Source organism: Solanum verrucosum, unplaced genomic scaffold, assembly GCF_900185275.1.
Source record: "Solanum verrucosum unplaced genomic scaffold, falcon-dt-bn FXZP01000187.1, whole genome shotgun sequence".
Classification (NCBI taxonomy): Eukaryota; Viridiplantae; Streptophyta; class Magnoliopsida; order Solanales; family Solanaceae; genus Solanum; species Solanum verrucosum.
The window spans coordinates 11009-31508 of NW_026020413.1; the positions used below are offsets into that span (position 1 = coordinate 11009).

A 20500-nucleotide genomic window follows, 5' to 3' on the forward strand; every position below is an offset into this window, starting at 1 on the left:
TACAGGCTATATGATCCAATTGAGAAGAAACTCGTGAGAAGTCGTGATATTAATTTCATGGAGAATCAAATAATTGAAGATATTGACAAAGCGGAGAAACTAGAATCTTCAAGTTTTGATGACATAGTTCATCTAGATGAAGTTCCTCACATAAGTGTGCATGATGTTGTTGGGCTTGATAATCATGGTGACGCCCAGAATCATGTATCGAATCAACATGTTGATGTTGATAATAACAATGATATTGTTATTGATGATCCTCTTGCTCATGAAGTTGTGGACGGATCAAATATTCCGCTTAGGAGGTCCACAAGACAACAGGTTTCTTCCTCTCGTTATTCACTGAATGAGTATGTGCTACTCACTGACGGGGGAGAACCTGAATGTTAGGAGGAGGCAATGGAAGATGAGCACAAGGATCAATGGATTGAAGCCATGCAAAATGAGATGAAGTCTCTGCATGAGAACCACACTTATAAGTTGGTGAAATTTCCCAAGGGGATGAGAGCTTTGAAAAAATAAGTGGGTGTTCAAAGTTAAAGTTGAAGAACACAGCTTGAAGCCTAGATACAAAGCTAGATTGGTTGTTAAGGGATTTGGTCAAAGAAAGGGTATTGACTTTGACGAAATATTTTCTCTTATTGTGAAAATGTCCTCGATTCGTATAGTTCTAGGTTTGACTGCTAGTCTTAATTTAAAGATTGAGCAGATGGATGTGAAGACGGCTTTCCCTCACGATGACCTAGAAGAAGAAATTTATAGGAACAACCTGAGGGCTTCAAAGTAAAAGGTAAAGAAAATTTTGTGTGCAAACTCATAAAGAGTCTCTATGGCCTAAAGCAAGTTCCTAGAAAGTGGTACAAGAAGTTTGAATCTTTTATGGGGGAACAAGGCTATAAGAAGACTTCATTAGATCATTGTGTATTTGTACAAAAAAATTATGACAATGATTTTATTATCCTCTTGTTGTTGTATGTGGATGATATGTTGATTGTGGGAAAGAATACTTCCAAGATTGACGAGTTGAAGAAAGAGTTGCGTAAGTCTTTTGCTAAGAAAGACTTGGGTCATGCCAAACAAATTTTGGGCATGAGAATTACTCGTCTCAGAGATGAAAGAAAGATTTATTTGTCACAGAAGAAGTACATTGAACGTGTACTAAAACGCTTCAATATGAAGAATGCTAAGTCTGTTAGCACACCTCTTGCTGGTCATATGAAGTTGAGCAGGAAGATGTGTCCTGCAACTAGGGAGGAAAAGGAGAGCATGGCCAAATTTTCATATTCCTCTATCGTCAGAAGTCTAATGTATGCAATGGTATGCACTAGACCTGATATTGCTCACGCGCAATTGGTGTTGTCAGCAGATTTCTCGACAATCCAGGAAAAGAGCATTGGGAAGCTGTGAATATCTTAGAGGAAACTTTAGATGAATGCTTGTGTTTTGGAGTTCCAATCTTGAAGGGCTATACAAATGTTGATATGGCAGGTGACCTTAATAACAGAAAATCCACTACTGGATATTTGTTTACTTTCTCAGGGGGAGCTATATCATGGCAGTTGAAGTTGCAGAAGTGTGTTGCACTATCTACAACTGAAGCTAAGTATATTGCGGCTATTGAAGCCAGCAAGGAGATGATATGGCTTAAGCAATTTCTTCAAGAGCTTGGTTTGCATCAGATAGAGTATATTATCTATTGTGACAGCCAGAGTGCAATAGACTTGAGCAAGAACTCCATGTACCATGCAAGAACAAAACACACCGACGTCAGATATCATTGGATTCGTAAGGAAGTGGAGAGTGAATCATTTCACGTCAAAAAGATCCACACAAGTGAAAATCCTGCAAATATGCTTACCAAGATGATACTAAAAGACAAGTTCAAGTTATGCAAAGAACTTGTGGGTATGAGCTCTCTCTAAAGAAATTGGAGATACCTCATTCAATGGGACTGGAGGGGGAGATTTGTGGAGTCCATCCCATATTTTTTGATCAATTTTTGATACTCAATTGCTACAAGTAATTGTTAAAAAGGAATAGTGATAAGAGTTGAAAATAATTGTTTTGGTTGTTGGCAAATTGGTAAGATTTGCAACCCTTTGGACTTTGCTACATTTGCTTATATCATTAGTGACATAGGAAAGTTTTTCTCCTTCTATAAATAGAGCATTCTTGCTCATTTGTAGAACACACCAAGTTAGAGAGAAAAAACCATTTTGAGAGCAAAGTGAGGTATTCCATAGACTATACAAGAAAAATAGTCTATGAAGAAAAATAGAGTGTGAGCGATATTTTAGTAAGGTGGAAATCAAAAGAGTGCTATTCCTTTTGAGTGTGTAGTAGTCTCTTTAAGTATTGTATTCGTGACTACACGGTGTAAAATTCCTTACTATAGTGATATCAGTTGCTCCTCTTGGCCCGTGGTTTTTCCCTTAATTAAAAGGGTTTCCACGTAAAATTCTTGGTGTCATTAATATTTTCGCATTTTATTTCTATCATTTGACCATATATATTTTTGTGTTAGTCCGCGTTTTCCCAATAATATGGTACATGAAGTAATTTTTGAAACTAGCGTGAAACCTAGTTAGGACCTAAACTAGTGGGGTTTATGTCCTTTGCTCTAATTTTAACACTAGTGGTCTTTGTACTAGTATGGGATAGAGCTTGAGAGGGGTTAATGGTACAGTTCGAACAAAGTAGACTTTTCATAACCGCTCCATCATATTAATCTCTTCGAGTATGATTCGATTAATTTATATATATATATATATATATATATATATATATATATATATATTTGTTTATTGTTTAAAAGGTGATGAATCAAAGAAACTTGAAAGTTGACAATGACAGAGATGCATCCTACTATTTTACAGTAATGTAAAACAAAGTTAAACAAAGACTAAAACTCTAATGATCAGCCGAGTGGAACATCCTTTATCAAAAGTCTTGATTTCAAGCCCTGTGTATGGAGTCACCTTTGAGAGTGATCATTTTACCCAATGTATTTCTTTATAAAAGCTAATATAGTCAGGTTAGTTTTAAATTATTGTTCTACATAACTAAAAATTGAAGCAATTGGATATGCTGCATATGAATTGAAATGATTGTGAACAAAGCCAACTATTATTAGAGACATAGGAGGATATCCAGAATACATGTAGAAGTAAAAAAATTAATACAAATGCCCTGAAGCATTAGGAAGTGTTAAACTAAATGAAGGCTATTATGAGAGGGATAATTTGGCAAGAGTTAATGCTAGAACCTTCACCCCGTTCACGATATCCTCAATGGATGAAAATTCTCCAGGCTTATGGCTATATCCTGCAAAATCAATAACTAACAGGCATGAATATCAATCCACACATCCTGTGAAGCAGCAAAGTGATCTTGCACAGATGCTTCGTCTTTGTCGTTATGCCTAGCTTGTGATAGTTAATTCATTGTGTAGCTATTTTATAATTATCTAGCATACATTCATCTGATACAGTTGGCCTAGCATAGTTCTACTAGTCAGTAGCGGAGCCAGGATTTTGAGTACAGAGATTGAAGATTCAAGAAAATGTAAAAAAGGCACACCTAAGATATATGAACCTACATTCAAGGGGATTCAATAGTGTTTATATACGTACAAAAAAAAATATGTTCTAACCCTTTTTCACAGTTTAGTTTCCTGGCGAAGAGGATTCAGTTGACCCCCATTTACCAAAGGTAGCTCGTGACTCTGTCAAGGCTTCGAGTGTCTAAAATATTTTATTTTCTAAAATGTAAATATGCAACATAACTAGAAGAGAGTAAGACTGACATCAACCACACATAAAGAAAATAGAAAGGGATAACGAAGGGATAATGCGAACACAGAGAAATTCTGTTGTCTTAGTGATTGACTCATTTGAAAGGGCTGGTGGATCTTGATTCACTATTTCCACGGGACACCTGTCACCGACCTCCATTGCCTTCAAATGTTACTTTGATGCTTGCTGGAGCAGCAATTGTAGTTACAACACCAATGGAAGTAGCTGCATTGACATATAAGAACATGCTCTCTTCCTCTCACAGAATTATAGATATAAGAAATGGGGCAGTACTGTACAGTAAGTACATTTTGCATTGTACCAGATCATACACCAGATTGTAACTATATATACATCACATTTTACCTAACTACAAAATCCTAATTATATCTATGAATTGTAATTCTTACAAATTATAATACGTATAGTAAATATATATATCACATTTTGCCTAACTATGTAATTTTCCTTAAATTAACATCCCAAAAAAGTTTGTGACGTTGAACTAAACTCCTGATAAAGGGAACATGTCTCTTCAATCCTTTTTTCTTGGAAAAATTACATAACAAGGCAAATATGTCAACATATTTATGGTACACCACCATAGTTCTAAAAAAATTACAATAAACCACTATATGTTGGTTTTATAGCAAACTCTCTCCCTTTCTGTCTCTCTCCCTTACCTCTCCTCCCCTTCTCTCTCCTGCCAATTAGAAGAAATTCATTCAAATATATTATGTATCAACTGTATTCAATCAAATATATATGTGGGAGTTTTGTATTTTATATCAATTGTATTCGAAAAATTATATTCGTATTTTTGTATCAATTGTATTTGTATTCATATGAATACAATATGCATTCATCCTCTCTGTCAAATGTATTATGTATCAATTGTATCCAATCAAATGTAGGTGAGAGATTTGTATTTTATATTGATTGTATTCGATTCAACTGTATTTGTATTATGTATCAATTGTATTCGTTTTACAACAAATACAACATGTATTCATCCTCTCTCCTCCCTCTCTCGATTTCGCCTGCCTCTCTCCTCCCTCTCTCGATTCCGCTTTCCTCTCTCCTCACTCTCTCAATTTCGCTCGCCTCTCTCCTCCCTCTCTCAATTTCGCTCACCTCTCTCTTCTAATATGTATTCATTTTGATACAAATTAGTTTATATTTGTATTTTTTTCCCTCCAAAATCTATGAAAAAATAAAATGAATACAAATACATAGCAAACCAAAATGTAGCTGTGAATTGTAATTAGTGAAAGCTAAGAAATACTATTTAAGGTTTAATTGTTTGCTGTTTTTGAAAGTAAGAAACTCACATAAATATACTATATTAAGAAAATATTTACCATTTATAGCAATAACCTTTTTTTCCACCTTATCACTTTTAAGACATTTATAATACCGTTTTAATACACATTATAGAGAACAGTTTATAAAACACATATAATACAAGTTTTATTATAAATAATACATTTATCACACATTTTAATGCACTTATAATACAACGTGACAATTTCTTACCAAACAAGCATAATATGTTTTAAAACAGTTATAATACATATATATATTGCATACATAATTCACTTTTAATACATATTGCAGATTTATCATAATATTGCTATATATTGCTATAAATTATAATAAATAAAAAATATCGTTAAAATCAATAATTATTTATTAAAAATTACTCATTATGAAGTAATTTTTCCTTTTCTTTTTATGTCTCTTTCTTTTGCCTAAATAAACCGAGAATACCCAATAGTTTTGGCCCAATTCCTAAAACAATCCTGTCCATCACGGCCTCTCTCTTTGTAGTTTTCGAGTTGAAGTTGAGCGTCGGAGCTCACTGTCACCGTCGTTGTTCCTAAAAAGGTGATTTCCTTTCCTTTGTAATTTTAGCCTCTTTAAATTCGCTTGGCTTTCTCATATGTTCGAATTCTGCGTGTATGTCGCTTCAATGTATGCATAACTTCTGTAGTTTTAGTATATGATTAAGTTCTGAACACACTCTCTGATTTTTATGCTTTAGTTCTATAAAGTTTATGCCTTATATAATTAATTCCAAGTTCAAATTTTGCTCACTTTTTTGTTTTAAGTGTTTCAATTTTATATCAATCTCAGCTTAGATGTTGACTCTCTATTTTTTATATTTGAATCCACTGTGTAATTTTAATTTGTTTAATATAAGCATATACCTTGTATGTTCATTTGTTCAATGATTGTGGATTAGATCCTTAATCGATTTTCTTTAGTTTTGACAATAGTCCCTTCTTATTTGCTTAGATATGTGATACAAATGAAGTGAGAAACACCCAACTTGGTATCCCTCAGCATCTTCTTCTCTGTTAAATTGTGGCTTGAATGGATTAAGGATCAAAGTTATTGTACAGTTTGTTTGTCATCTCAAATAGACTAATGATTTGCCTCTATTTGATAGTTCTGAATGAGATATTAAGAGCATGAGTATGTATGGACTTCTTTGTTGATTAATCTGAATGTATTTGCATTAAGGTTATGTTCGGTTGTTGTTTAAAGCATTTAAGAGGATGTGTAGAGTGTAACTCCATCCTTATATGTGTTAGATTCCGTTTGGATTGGCTTAAAAAAAGTAATTTTTAAGTCAAAAATAAAAATTCAAACGTAAATGACTTTTAACTCAAAAAATAAAAAGCAGGGGAGGTCTACTTTTGGTTTTTAACTTATTTTAAGTCATTTTTAACCTTGCAAAATACTTCCTAACTTATTTTAAGTAAGAATACCTAATTTTGAGTGGAAAAGCATTCAATTTTGATATAGTTCTCTTAATTGTTTCTTGTCAGAATCTATAATCTTTAGTAAATTCATGGACTCATGGTCTTATACCTTCGACTCGCAAGGCTCACTGCTCAGTTGAGAAATCGTGAGTGCAAGCAGAGACTGAGAAATCACGAAGCCGTTAATAGAAATCGTGCTCGCAGACTCACTAGTTACCTATGTTGCGCGGACTCTTCATATTTGTAGGCGAACCCGTCTCGACACGACACTGGTGCGGGTGCGGGTGTGGGTGTGGGGTGCGTGTCGGATTCAGTCAATCCGATCCAGACACTTTGACCGAAGCCGAGAAAAGATTTAGGGAAGAAAAAATCAGTTTCCGGCGACGTAAAGAGGACAAAGCTTGAAAAAGTATAGAGAATAGAAGAAAGACGAGAAAATCAGTTTCCGGCTCCGGCGATGCAACGGCGACGTAAAGAAGACAAAGTTGAAAAAGTAAAGAGAAGAGAAGAAAGAAGGAGCTTTTTCTTCAAAAAGTAAAGGAATAGAGAGTCTTTTTTTTAATCTTTATTGAAAATATATGTACACAATACATGTACCCTTGAAAAAAGAAAGATCAAAAAGTCTTCAAGTAAAGTAGTGTCAGAAAAAGAAACATCCCATCAGCCGTCAGCCATCAGCCATCAGCCATCAGCCATCAACTACAAAGTTTTTTCAGTTGGAAATATTATATATATATATATATATATATATATATATATATATATATATATATATATATTTCTTATTTAATTTTTTGACAATCAATTTTAAAATTTTAAAATAATGATGGAGATATCTAAAAAAATTTAACTTTCATATTTCTTATTTAATTGTTTAGCATTCAGTTTTTGAATTTTAAAATTTTAATTGTCAAAATAAAATTTTAATTTTAAGAAAATAAAAGTAAATAAGATATTTATTTAGCGTAAACTAAACAATAGTTAGTGTGTTTTTTTAAAAGAAATAATTTTAATTTAAAAGTTTTTCAATTTGTTTAGAAGTAGGAGTGTAATGGGAAATATTAAAACTCCCTATTTAGTTGGATAATTACTTCTTTTTTTTTTCAAAATAACGATCAAAATGTCCTATTTAGGTGGATGTTTTTTATATTATTATTATAATTGTTGTTGGTGGTGTTGTTGTTGTTGTTATTATTATTATTATTATTATTATATTATTATTATTATTATTATTATTATTATTATTATTATTATTATTATTATTATTATTATTATTATTATTATTATTATTATTGTTTTTATTAAATTTTAAGAATGTAAGATTGAATTCTACAAAGTACATGTAAGTTTATCACAACATATCTTTCAAATTTAGAATATCTTCATAACTATATTTTTATAATATTGAAAAATTTTAGTCGTATCCCCGCACCCGTATCCATACTCGGATTCGCCACGAATCTTAAAATTTGGATTTTGCCGAATCCGACTCTCGGATTCGCATCCGTCTCGGATACCCGCACCCGAGTCCGAGCAACTTAGCTAGTTACTGCTCAGTTGAGAAATCATGAGGCATCAGCGTAGCTTATGAGTTCTGAGAGAAATCCTGGGTGCAGTTCTTAATGTAAAATGAATATATTAGAAATTAGAACGGAACCCATAAATGTATACCCCAACTCTTAAGTCAATTACTCAAGGAGTAGAAGTGTAATTAAGTAAAGTACTTATTGGGTTATCGGGTTACCCCAGTAAAAATCTGGTCAAATCTGATCCAATGCAATAATTTGATAATTGTAGTATAGTAAATCGAGACCTGAACCAACAATCCAATAACTCAAACCATTGACCCAATAACCAAACAGGAAATTACACAAGTTGTCCACCAAAGTGTGTGGTCTTGATTTTTTGTCCCCATAAGAAAAGTTTGTAAAGACTAGCCTTCTTCCTCTTTATGCGTAGCACAAATACACTTTTGTCCCTCTACACCTCAAGTGTTTTAAAACAACTCTCCATGTCTCTCAAGGTTTTTTTTTTTTTTTTTTTCTCTTTCTTTATTGTTTTTTCTTTTCTCTTTTTTCTCCACTACTATTTTTTATCTCTTACTATTTTTCTTTCATTTATTATTTTTTCTTTTATCTTTTTTTTTTAAAATCTTCTCCCTTTTGTTCCTTTTTTTTTTTTTTTTTTTTTTTTAATTTTTTTATATTTAGCTAATGGATTGAAAGTTGGGTAATCCTTAAAGAGGATCTTCTTTCTTTGACATGTAAGTGAATTTAAGGGTTTTATTTTCAGGTTAGTTAATAAGATCTGCAATAGGAATCAACCACATATCTAATGTAGGAAAAATGATGTATGTTAGCATCTAATGATAGAGTAGTGTATGGAGAAAAATATCATAGTTTTGGAATAGTGTTGCCCATGAGATGTATGTTATTTTTTAAGCCTTGAGTTTTGTGTTGCCTCTACGGCAAAAGTTATAGAGTATATCATAAGTTAGAAATAGGGAAATAGTGTAAACTGTTGCCCATGAGACATATATAATATATTTTAAAACCCTTGAGCCACTTTTTGCCTCTAAGACAATAGTTATTGTGTTCCCCGTAAGTTAGACTTAATGAAAATGGTGTAAACTGTTGTCCTTGAGGTGCGACTTGTTCCTTGAAAGTCTTAGGGTTAAGTCTTACTTCTAAGACAAGAGTTATAGTCTTATAGAGCATCTCATATATGAAGACACAATGTCGTAGCGTCAAGTCTTTCCCATAGTGCTTAACTTGTTGTTTGGAAGTCCTTGAGCTAATAAGCCCTACCTCTAAGAGAATAGTTATAGAATATCTCATAAATCATGATTTCTTGCTCACGGAGCATAACTTATTCTTTGGAAGCCCTTGGACTAAGTCTTGTCTCTAAGGCAAGAGTTATAAAGCATATGATAAATCAAGACACAATGAAGTAATGTCAAGTCTTGCCCGTGGGGCGTTACTTGTTGTTTTGAAGTTCTTGGCGTAAGTCTTGCCTCTAAAGCAAGAGTTATAGAGCATCTCATAGATCAAGATACAATAAAATAGTGTCAACTTTTGGTCTAAGTCTTGCCTCTAAGGCAAGAGTTATAAAGCATATCATAAATCAAGACAGAATAAGGTAGTGTCAACTCTTGCCCATGGGACATAACTTGTTATTTGAAATTCCTTGAGCTAAGTATTACCTCTAAGACAAGAGTTATAGAGTATCTCATAAAATATCAAACTTAACCGAATTTTGAGCCTTGGCACTTGGATATATATATCTTGGGGTAAATTTTATTTTAAAAAATAACAAAATGTATAAAATAGGTAATTTTTAGCTCCACAAGTGAGAAAAAACGAAAAGAAAGAATAAAATAAAGATAATTGCAAAAACAAAAAAAGGGGGAAAATATTTTTAAAAAGAAAAGAAAAATACAAAAAGAAAATAAAACGACAAAAAAAAGTAAAAAAATTTAAAAATAAAAAATAAAGAAAAGGAAAAAAATTAAAAAATTTAGCTTCATTTATTTATCAAGACACGTAATGGAGTTAGTGCTAAATTAGAGGTGGGGAGACAAACTTTGGAGAATAAAGGGTTCCTATTGAACAAGTTCAAGACATAGTATGTGGAGTGCAAATTCAATGATAAGATGTATGAGGCAAGGGTGAAAGTTAGGCTTGACACACAAAATATCTCCAAGAATGACAGTTTCAAGTATCTTGGGTCTATAATTCGAGGGAGTGGGGACATCGACGTTGATATCACACATCGTATTGGTGCAAGGTGGATGAAGTGGAGGCTTGCCTATGGAGTCTTGTGTAATAAAAAAAGTACCACCGAAACTCAAGGGTAAGTTCTATAGAGTGGTGGTTAGACCGACATTATTGTATGGAGCGGAGTGTTGGCTAGTCAAAAACACCCATGTCGAGAAGATGCATGTTGCGGAGATGAGGATGTTGAGGTGGATGTGTGGTCATACTAAGAGCGATAACATTAGAAATGAGAATATTTGGGATAAGGTGGGAGGGGCCTTCGTGGTGGATAAGATGAAGGAATCGCGACTGAGATAGAGAGGAGATGCATATACGCACCAATGAGGAGGTGCGAGAAGTTGGTTATAGAGGGTACGAGGAGAGGTAGAGCTAGGCCGAAGAACTATTAGGGAGAGGTGATAAGACAGGATAACGCAACTTCAGATTACCGAGGACATGACCTTAGATTGGAAAGTGTGGATGACATATATTAGGATAGCATGTTAGTAGGTAGTGTAGGGTTGTCTTGCTTAGGATAGTTGGTGTTTGCCATTTTACTAGTTGCTTTATTGTAGTTCTTGTTTTTGATATATAACATTGTTTGTTCTTGTTTCAATAATTCGTCCTAGTATGTTGTTTATTGATTATCACACTATTCTGTTATTGTCTTTGCTCCCTTCTGGTTGACTTTGCACCATTTTCTTGTTGCTTACTATCTCTTCTTCACTGTCTCCTTTTTCTTCACTTGAACCGAGGGTCTTTCGGAAACAACCTCTCTACCTCCCCGAGGTAGTGGTAAGGTCTGCATACATTCTACCCTCCCCAGACCTCACTTGTGGGATTTCACTGGGTATGTTGTTGTTATTTATCAAGACAATGATGATAATATTAAGCTTTCTTTAATTTATTAGGTTTGGAGAAAATTTTTGTCATTAAATGAATGAAAGTTATTTTTGAATGACTTCTTTTATGGTGGACAAACTCAACCCATTACCAAATTATAGGTTTGGATTATTACTTTCGGTTCCATTCAATTTTGAACGGCCCATACTACAGCACAGTAGCAGCTAAATCTTGTTGAAATGTAAAAGTTATACTAGCTAATTGTATTTTTCAAGAAAATATTTGAATACATTTTAGCCCTAAAATACTAAAGCTTCCCTGCCGTGAAGTTTGAAGAGCTGAAAAGGAGAGACGGGTATGGCTATGGCTCTCCGAGTTAGACTCCTGAAAGAAGCTTATAGGCTGCTCCTCTTCTTCCTGCTGGTACTTCCTCCTTCTTATGGCTAGTTATTTGGCTAATGTTTTTAATATGTTTCTGCTAATATGAATTTTATGATTCTGGACAGCAAACAGGTGTAATAATCTACTCGTAAAAGACAGCATTTTGCTGCCGCCTCTTTTGAATTATTCAAAAAATTTACGTGCAGACATCAACTCAAGGTGCCGATATCGATGTCATCAGGATCATAGGTAACAATTTCTATTTGCTGGGATTTAAAAGTATGTTTCCACCTGATTGAACATCAATGAATTCATGATTTCTATTTGAAGGTAAATGCATTTGACTTACTCTATGTGGGTACCAAAGTAATGGGGGTTATCTCATTATCATTTTGTAAATATTCTTTATTAAAATTCTTTCAACTTTCAGTAAGAAAGAGGAGACGAGAAAATCATTTTTTCAGTTGATGTTTGATTCAGCTCACATAAATAAATTTCCTGAAAACGTTTTCTATTCCTATATGTTATGAAACATATAATGTGATGATGCATAGTTGTCCTCAAAGTTTCTTGCTTAATTCCTTTATGGATAAAGTTATTTGAGGACTAGTTTTTCTCTAGTGCCGTATATATGCATTAATATGGAGAAAACTTCGGTTACCTTGGTATATAGAATTTTTATCGGTTTTATACTTATCAGAGGAAAGAGATTTTAGAGAAAAAAAAAGAAAAAGATTGATTATTAATTCTGAAATTTTGTTTTTTTAGTGCTCCATGTAGTAGTTTGAATATTTTTCAGCCTACTATTTTGGAGGTTTTAGTAGTCTTTACTTGTCCTTGACAGTCTCTTACAGGTATTCAACTATATCCGAAGCAGTGTCGGAGCCTCTTGTACAACTCGATTTACCCTCCTTCATTAAGTCTACTATTGATGAACCTGAAGGTAAGCTACTCTCACTTGGTAAATGTGATTTTGTATTTTTCATAAAATTGTGAGGATGAAGCCACATACTGAGGTCACACGTGGAATATGTGTAGCTATCAATAGGTTTTAGCAGGCAAAATTCATCTAGTTTTGGAAAAATTTCGTTGATTTGGTAGTATTGGCATCTAAAGCTTGATGGATTTCTGACCAACTAATCTAATAAGCCGAGTTGAAGAAACTTACCTATGAAGAAAAGAAAAAAAATCCTGAGCTGGAGGAAATTTTTAATTAATTTTCCCTTTCCTATATGATGGCCTGAAGAGTTGTACAAATGGACAATAAATGACTGTTGCACTGGACTAACTTGTTAGCAGTTGAGTTAATCATGTACTTCTGTAGATTTTATCAGTGAATGGAGTCCTGAGAGCTCAATGTTTAGTAGATGGATGCATATAATAAATTACTTGCGGCATAAGCATACATATTCATGCTTCTTATGTCATTAAGATTCTATCCATGCAATAGATTTTCAGTTGAGGCTTTATTAATATGCGTCAACATGTGAATTGCATGTTTGAACTCAGTTCATTTTCTAGTTTGGTATATGGTGTACCTTATTTTTTGCAAAAGCAAGTGTGCCTGAGTGGTAATCTATTATCCACAGCTGTTTGAATTTGCTTTTTTGTTCCGATAAAGAACTGTATGATCTTGATTTCATGTCACAGTGACCAATCTATCTTCCTTACTGACATATTTGCCAGAAGATCAACTATGAGTGTTAGGACTTCTAGTTTACATCACCATCAAAGCTCCTTGAGTAGCAGGATGACTGCTTCAGCAACATGCACAAAGACCATCATGTCGTCTGTTTTGTTTTCTCTTCCATCAGTTAAAAATTAGCAACAGTTGAATCTTTTGCAAGACTTCCCAAGCAAGCAAGGTTAGCCATCTGGCATTAGACCCCTTCTAGCTCCAGAACATCAGCACATTCTAATGAACTTGCTACAATCATAATATATCCAACAACAACAACAACAACATACCCAGCGAAATCCCACTAGGTGGGGTCTGGGGAGGGTAGAGTGTACGCAGACCTTGCCACTACCTCGTGGAGGTAGAGAGGCTGTTTCCGAGAGACCCTCAGCTCAAGTACATCAAATCCAAGTAAAAGGAAAGGAAAACAGTGTATAAAACATAACATCCAATAAGAAAGGTCGTATATAATCAACAAAGGAGACAATAACATCAATAAAATAATGTGAGAAGTGAAACACAATAAACAACATAAGGCTATAGGTATCACAGACAAGAACTGCAAGTGCAAGGCTAGGACTACTACAAACGCTAACAACCCATACCCTCGCAAGGAAAGACAACACACTAACCCTACTAACCTTCAACCTTAATACGCGACCTCCACTCCTTCCTATCTAGAGTCATGTCTTCGGTAATGTGAAGCTGAGCCAAGTCCTGTCTAATCACCTCTCCCCAATACTTCTTAGGCCTACCCCTACCCCTCGGCGTACCCTCTACAACCAGCCCCTCACACCTCCTCATTGGGGCGTCTGCGCACCGTCTCTTCACATGTCCAAACCATCTCAGTCTCGCTTCCCTCAGCTTGTCCACCACAGAGGCCACTCCCACCTTCTCCCGGATAACCTCATTCCTAATCTTATCGCTCCTAGTGTGCCCACACATCCATCTCAACATCCTCATCTCCGTAACATGCATTTTTTGAACATGTGAGTTCTTGACTGGCCAACACTCCGCTCCATACAACAAGGCCGGTCTAACTACCACTCTGTAGAACTTACCTTTAAGTCTAGGTGGAATTTTCTTATCACACAAGACTCCAGAGGCAAGCCTCCATTTCATCCAAGCAACCCCAATGCGATGTGTGACATCATCGTCGATGTTGCCACTTCCTTGGATTACAGACCCAAGATACTTAAAACTTTCTTTCTTAGGAATGATCTGTGTGGCAAGTCTCACTTCCACATCTGCCTCATCCAACGCATCACTGAATTTGCACCCCAAATATTCTGTTTTGGTCCTACTCAACCTGAACCCTTTGGACTCTAGCGTTTGTCTCCACACCTCCAACCTCGCGTTAACTCTGTCCTGCGTCTCATCAATCAGTACTATGTCATCCACAAATAACATACACCATGGGACCTTCTCCTGAATAGACCGTGTCAACTCATCCATCACCAAAGCAAATAGAAAAGGGCTAAGGACTGATCCTTGGTGCAGCCCCATCTCAACTGGGAAATGTTCCGAGTCACCTCCAACAGTTCTAACCCGAGTCTTGGCTCCACCGTACATGTCCTTTATCGCCCTAATATAAATCATCGGGACACCTTTAGCCTCCAAGCACCTCCAGAGGACATTCCTCGGTACTTTGTCATAGGCCTTTTCAAGGTCAATGAACACCATATGTAGGTCTCTCTTCCTTTCTCTATATTTTTCTACCAGTCTTCGCATAAGATGAATGGCTTCGGTAGTCGATCGTCCCGGCATGAATCCAAACTGATTCTCAGAATTGACACCCCTCTTCTCACTCTTATATCCACCGCTCTCTCCCAAATCTTCATAGTATGGCTTAGCAATTTGATACCCCTGTAGTTGTTACAGTTCTGGATATCACCCTTGTTTTTATACAACGAAACCAGTGTACTCCACCTCCATTCATCAGGCATCTTTGTTGTCTTAAAAATAACATTAAACAGCCCAGTTAACCACTCTATACCTGCCTTGTCCGTGCTCTTCCAAAAATCCACCGGAATCTCATCGGGTCCGGTCGCTCTTCCCATGCTCATCCTACTAATAGCACGTATAACCTCCTCGATCCTAAAACACCTACAGTACCCAAAGTCCCGAAGTCTTTCAGAGTTCGCCAAATCACCCAACACAATGTCTCCGTCCCCTTTTTCATTTAAAAGTTTGTGAAAGTATCTTCGCCATCTTTGCTTGATGGAGGTCTCATCCACCAATACTTTGCCTTCCTCATCCTTGATACACTTCACTTGGTCCAAGTCACGAGCCTTCCTCTCTCTTGCTTTTGCGAGCCTATACAATTTCTTATCCCCACCTTTGTCCCCCAGCTCGACATACAAGCGTTCGAAAGCTGCCATCTTAGCCTTCGTAACTGCTAACTTAGCTTCTGTCTTTGTCGTCTTATAAACTTTCTTAAGCGTCGTTTCTCTTCCTCGTCTACGCACTCCACCAACTTTGTGTATGCAGCCTAATATATCCTAATATATCTAATGACCATAATTCCTATCCAATTTGATGAAATTTCTTTTCTTTATTCTTCCAATCGGCACTGGTAAAGTTGCTGCCGTGTGACCAAGAGGTCATGAGTTCGAGCTGTGGAAACAACCTCTTGCAGAAATGCAGGTAAGGCTGCACACAGTAGACCTTGTGGTCCGGCCCTTCCTCGGACCCCACGCATAGAGGGAGCTCAGTGCACCGGGTTTCCCTTCCAATCGGCACTGCTGTTAGATGACTCTAACATTTGCTAACAATGAAGCAAGCAAAGCCATAATCCACATATTATATGATGAGACTGCTTCATTGTAGTCAAATCATGGCAAGCCATCAATACTCACACGCTATGAATACAAATAGCACCATTTGTGCAGCTGTAGAGTGTAGAGGCAGAAAATGCATCATAGACTTTAATTTAGTTACACCTTTGCTTGATTCTGCTTATTCCCATGCTTGCGTCTACTACATGCCCTAACCCGGGAGTGAGAGATGATGGTTAGAAGAGTTTTGAAGTGTGAGATGGTGTATGTCTGGTAAGAAGAGTGATGAATCAAGCTTGCAAGGTACACATGCTTATTATCCATTGTAACTTAATTGCCCCTTTGTTGACAAGCTCATTAACAGGTGAATCATGAAAATGCTAGAGCATCTATAAAAATAATTTCCAGAGTCGAAGTGATTGTTAATTTATGTTTTTGTCCTCTCTCTAGGAAATTTGTTGGAAGGTTATAAAGCAACATGAGTATCCCCTGTAAATTCTGTCCTTTTATCAAATCTACTTTTGGATAACTTCATACCAATATTAGTAAAAAGTGGAAATATTGGTCTACAGTTGGATTCAACATTTTAAGGAAGTCATCAGTGACGATGCCAAGAGGAGTCAGAGAACAAAAACATGTTTCTTTGCTTTCATTTTCTAATGCATGTAATGGTGGTTTCTTTTTAGTAAATGTTATGAATTCTACTTGATTGAATATTTCATGTCAATTTTGCATTCATCGATCCCTGTCTACCCAACTTGTTAATGATGGAATGCCCATAAGCAGATTATTTATGATGCTATACAATAGCAGTGGATTATGGCAAAGTTAATCACAAAATTCTTGGTTGTGCTATCAATGTCTTTCTTTATTATGCTCTATATTCTTCACATTTCTTGCTGAATTTTGGCACTGCTAACTTGTTGGTTATCTGGTTTGTGTAACTGGATATATATATATATTCACACTTGCCTCATTTGCTGTTGCTTTTTGAACAAAATGTACAGGCCCTTCTCACTGTTGGTTCAATGGAATTCCGGATAAGAAATCTCTGAAAGATGGCATTCTCTTAGTTCTCGTAGCTGGATTCGTGGATAGTTCCTCAATCACAGAGGCAAACTTTGTTAGCATGCTTGAGAAAGTAAAGTTTCCCCAGCTTAGGTAGCGTTAGATCCTTATGCAAACTTGTTCTGTCTTAGTTTTCATATATACATCTTTTTACAGATCTCTACTTTCTTCCAATATTGCAGATATCCTTTCCTTCAAATAATTGGTTTCCAGGATACGAAGATCCCACTTTGCTCCATTGATATTTGCACACATCTGCTTGGGAGAACCTTGAAAGAATACATAGCCTTTCCTATTCTGCTAGCTAACAAGGATGTTCTGGAGGTATGTTCACATAATTTGTTGTTAAATCAGTGCAGTGTGAAGGATCTTATTCAATCTGCTTTTTTTCATATATTGTGTCGTACGACTTGATAGCTGTTTCAAAGGATGGGACTCTCTTTTGAAATATTTGTACTTAGTCAGAAGGGAGTTGCAAATTTTGACTATTCAATGAAGATCGTAACTTTCTGTTATTAGAACCTGGATACTGTTCTTTCTTATATATATATTTGCTAACTTGGTCTCCTTTAGCATGTAAAGTTTATGTGTCTATCATATCCTTGCTAATGTTCTTAAGAAAGCAAGATAAACTCTATCATTGGTTTTAAGAAAATAATAATGGGTTAAAACAATAGACATTCCCTTTTATGTTTATTTCTCTATTCTGTTAATGAATAATTTCATGTTTTTGGTACATTTTTGAAACATTATATCATATACTATTGTAGGGATTATGAATAACACAATGATTTAAACAGGGAGAGAAGGAGTAGTAAGTCCCTATCTCTTATAAGTCAAAACAGAAACTATGAAAACCGAAATGAATTATAAACTAGAGAATAATGCTTTCAAAAATTGTTTAAAATTGTTATAGAGTCCCATTGTGGACCAAATGGATGAACTCAACATAACCTCATCATTAGATTTTGACTTCTTTAACAGAATTCTTAAGTAGTTCGAATTTTGTGTTAGGCCTCAACTAAATCTCCTTTTATGTGCAAAATGGGGCTTATCTGGTTGTTAGACCTAGAATTTCGTCTAAATTAGATCAAATTGGCATTGTGCTAGAAGATGCAATGCGTATTGTGGGGTATGCCTATGTCATCAATCTTTCTTTTCATGTTTTTAATAGGCAATTCGATGTTAGCTATGTTCGATCTTCTATATCCTTTGGGCATCGTGTTGATATATGGGTCAGGATTGGAAATGTTGTGCTTAATTGTTAAGCTTGCAGCGCCCACATCAAAAGCTTCTTGGTTGTGTACCTGGTTTAAGATATGACTTCTGTTTCTTGCAATTTGTCCATGTTTTTTGGGTGTTGAGTATTTCTTTGTTTCTTGTTGCCCTCTATATATTTTAGGCTTAAGTCATCGATGGCCCCTTAAAGTTGTCCGCATAATTCACTTGCGACACCATAACCCAGCCTTATATCTATTGGGATACCTCTATCACTTCGAATTTGAACCACTTAAACACTTTTTACCCAAATGGCACATTGAGTGTAACTCTCGTTGGATGGATGCGTGGAGAGCATTTAATTAGCCATTTTGTCTTTTAAATTTTTTTGTTCTTCTTCCTTGTCTCTTTGCCATCAATTTCTCTGCCACACAACCAATCTGCCGCTGCCTCGCTGCTGCTACACTCCTCTTCTTCCTCTTTTTTCTCCGGCCACTTCACTTCCTCTATTACTATTATTTTTTTCCCAGATCTGTCATTATTGTCGCCATCACGCCCATTTCTTCCTTCTCTTTTAAACAATGACCACACTTCTGCCATTAATGTCTCCACCTTGTCAATTTTTTCCTCCGGATATAGAACACTGTCACTATTAGAGTTCTCTTTCGTTTCTATTTTTGAATCTACATCTACCGTTCTGTTGATTTATGAAAAAGTGAAGGAGATAGTGGGTGGATTGTGTTCCAGTGGGTAGCAAGAGAAGGGTTTGGGTGAGTTGTGTAGGGATAACATAGTTTGTTTTTTTCCTATTATTTTATTACTTAAAAATCATTTTTCTTTTTTCTTTCACTTATATTGGAATATATTTTTTAATAACTTTTTGGACCCAAATGACACATGTCGTCATTCAACACGTCATTGTGCCATGTCATCACGAGTGTATTACACATATTTTATATGTTTTTTGATTGATTGTCAAAAAATGTCAAATAGGTGGTATCAATCCAAAGTGGTAGAAGTGTTAAATAGGTAAGACTGGGTTGAGGTGTCTAAGTGAAATATGCAAACAACTTTAAGGAACCGTAGATGACTTAAGCCTATATTTTAAGACAACAGATGCTTAATATGTTGGTTTTGGGTGATATTTTCTCTCTGTTGACCTAGAAAAGTGTATGACAAAGACCCTAGGGTTTTTTATGGAGTGTTTGGAGGCTAAATGTGTACATGTAGCTTACACTAGAGCAATTAAGGACATGTAAAAGGGAGCCAAGACCTAGTGAGTACAATGGGAAGAGATTCAGAGCACTTCTCAGTGGTGACCGGGTTGCACCAGGGATCAACTCTTAGCCCATTTCTATTTGCATTGGTTGATAGATGAATTGATGTGGCATATTCAAAGAGAGGTGCCGTAGTCTATGCTATTTTCTAAGGACATAGTGTTGTTTGATGAAACATGCAGCAGAGCTAACAATAGGTTAGAGGTTTGGAGACAGACCTAGAGTCTAAAAGGTTCAGGTTAAGTAGGAACAAGACAGTACTTGGAGTGCAAGTTTAGTGACGTAACTTATGTGATAGATCTGGAAGTGAGGATTGATACACAAATCATCCCAAGAGCAGAAATTTTAAATATCTTGGGTCAATAATCCAAGGAAATGGGGAAATTGATAATCATGCACTCATCGTATTAGAGCAGAGTGGATGAAATGGAGGCTCGCGCCGGTGTCTTGTGTGATAAAGATGTGCCACCAAGACTTAATAGTTGTGAGAAATATAGGAAAATAATATTATTGAATTATTGTCATGTCTACAGTATTACATTGAGACCCTATTTATAGACCCTAGAATACAATCCTTTATCAAGTAGGATACTATTTAGTATTCCTATTTATATTCCAATTCCTATTCTAATAGGATTGTATAAACCTATTCATATTCTAACACTCCCCCTCAAGCTAGTGCATACAATTCATGTACCTAGCTTGTTACAAATGTAATTAACGCGAGGACCGATGAGGGGCTTGGTGAGATACCTGCAAGTTGATCACTCGACGTCACAAAATTGACAATCAATCTCAATGTGCTTGGTCTTCTCATGAAATACTGAATTTGATGCATAATGCCGATAAAAAACAGAGTGATAAAATTACAGTGTTGAAACTTCCCAAACCAAACTTGCAAAGACTGTTTCAGACCATAGAGTGACTCACATAATTGACAT

At 35.6% G+C, this 20500-nt stretch overlaps 1 pseudogene; it reads left to right on the plus strand.

The window, feature by feature from the left end:
- The first annotated feature begins 984 nt into the window (after positions 1-984).
- Positions 985-20500, plus strand: part of LOC125840747 (uncharacterized) — a 40620-nt pseudogene continuing 21104 nt past the window's right edge.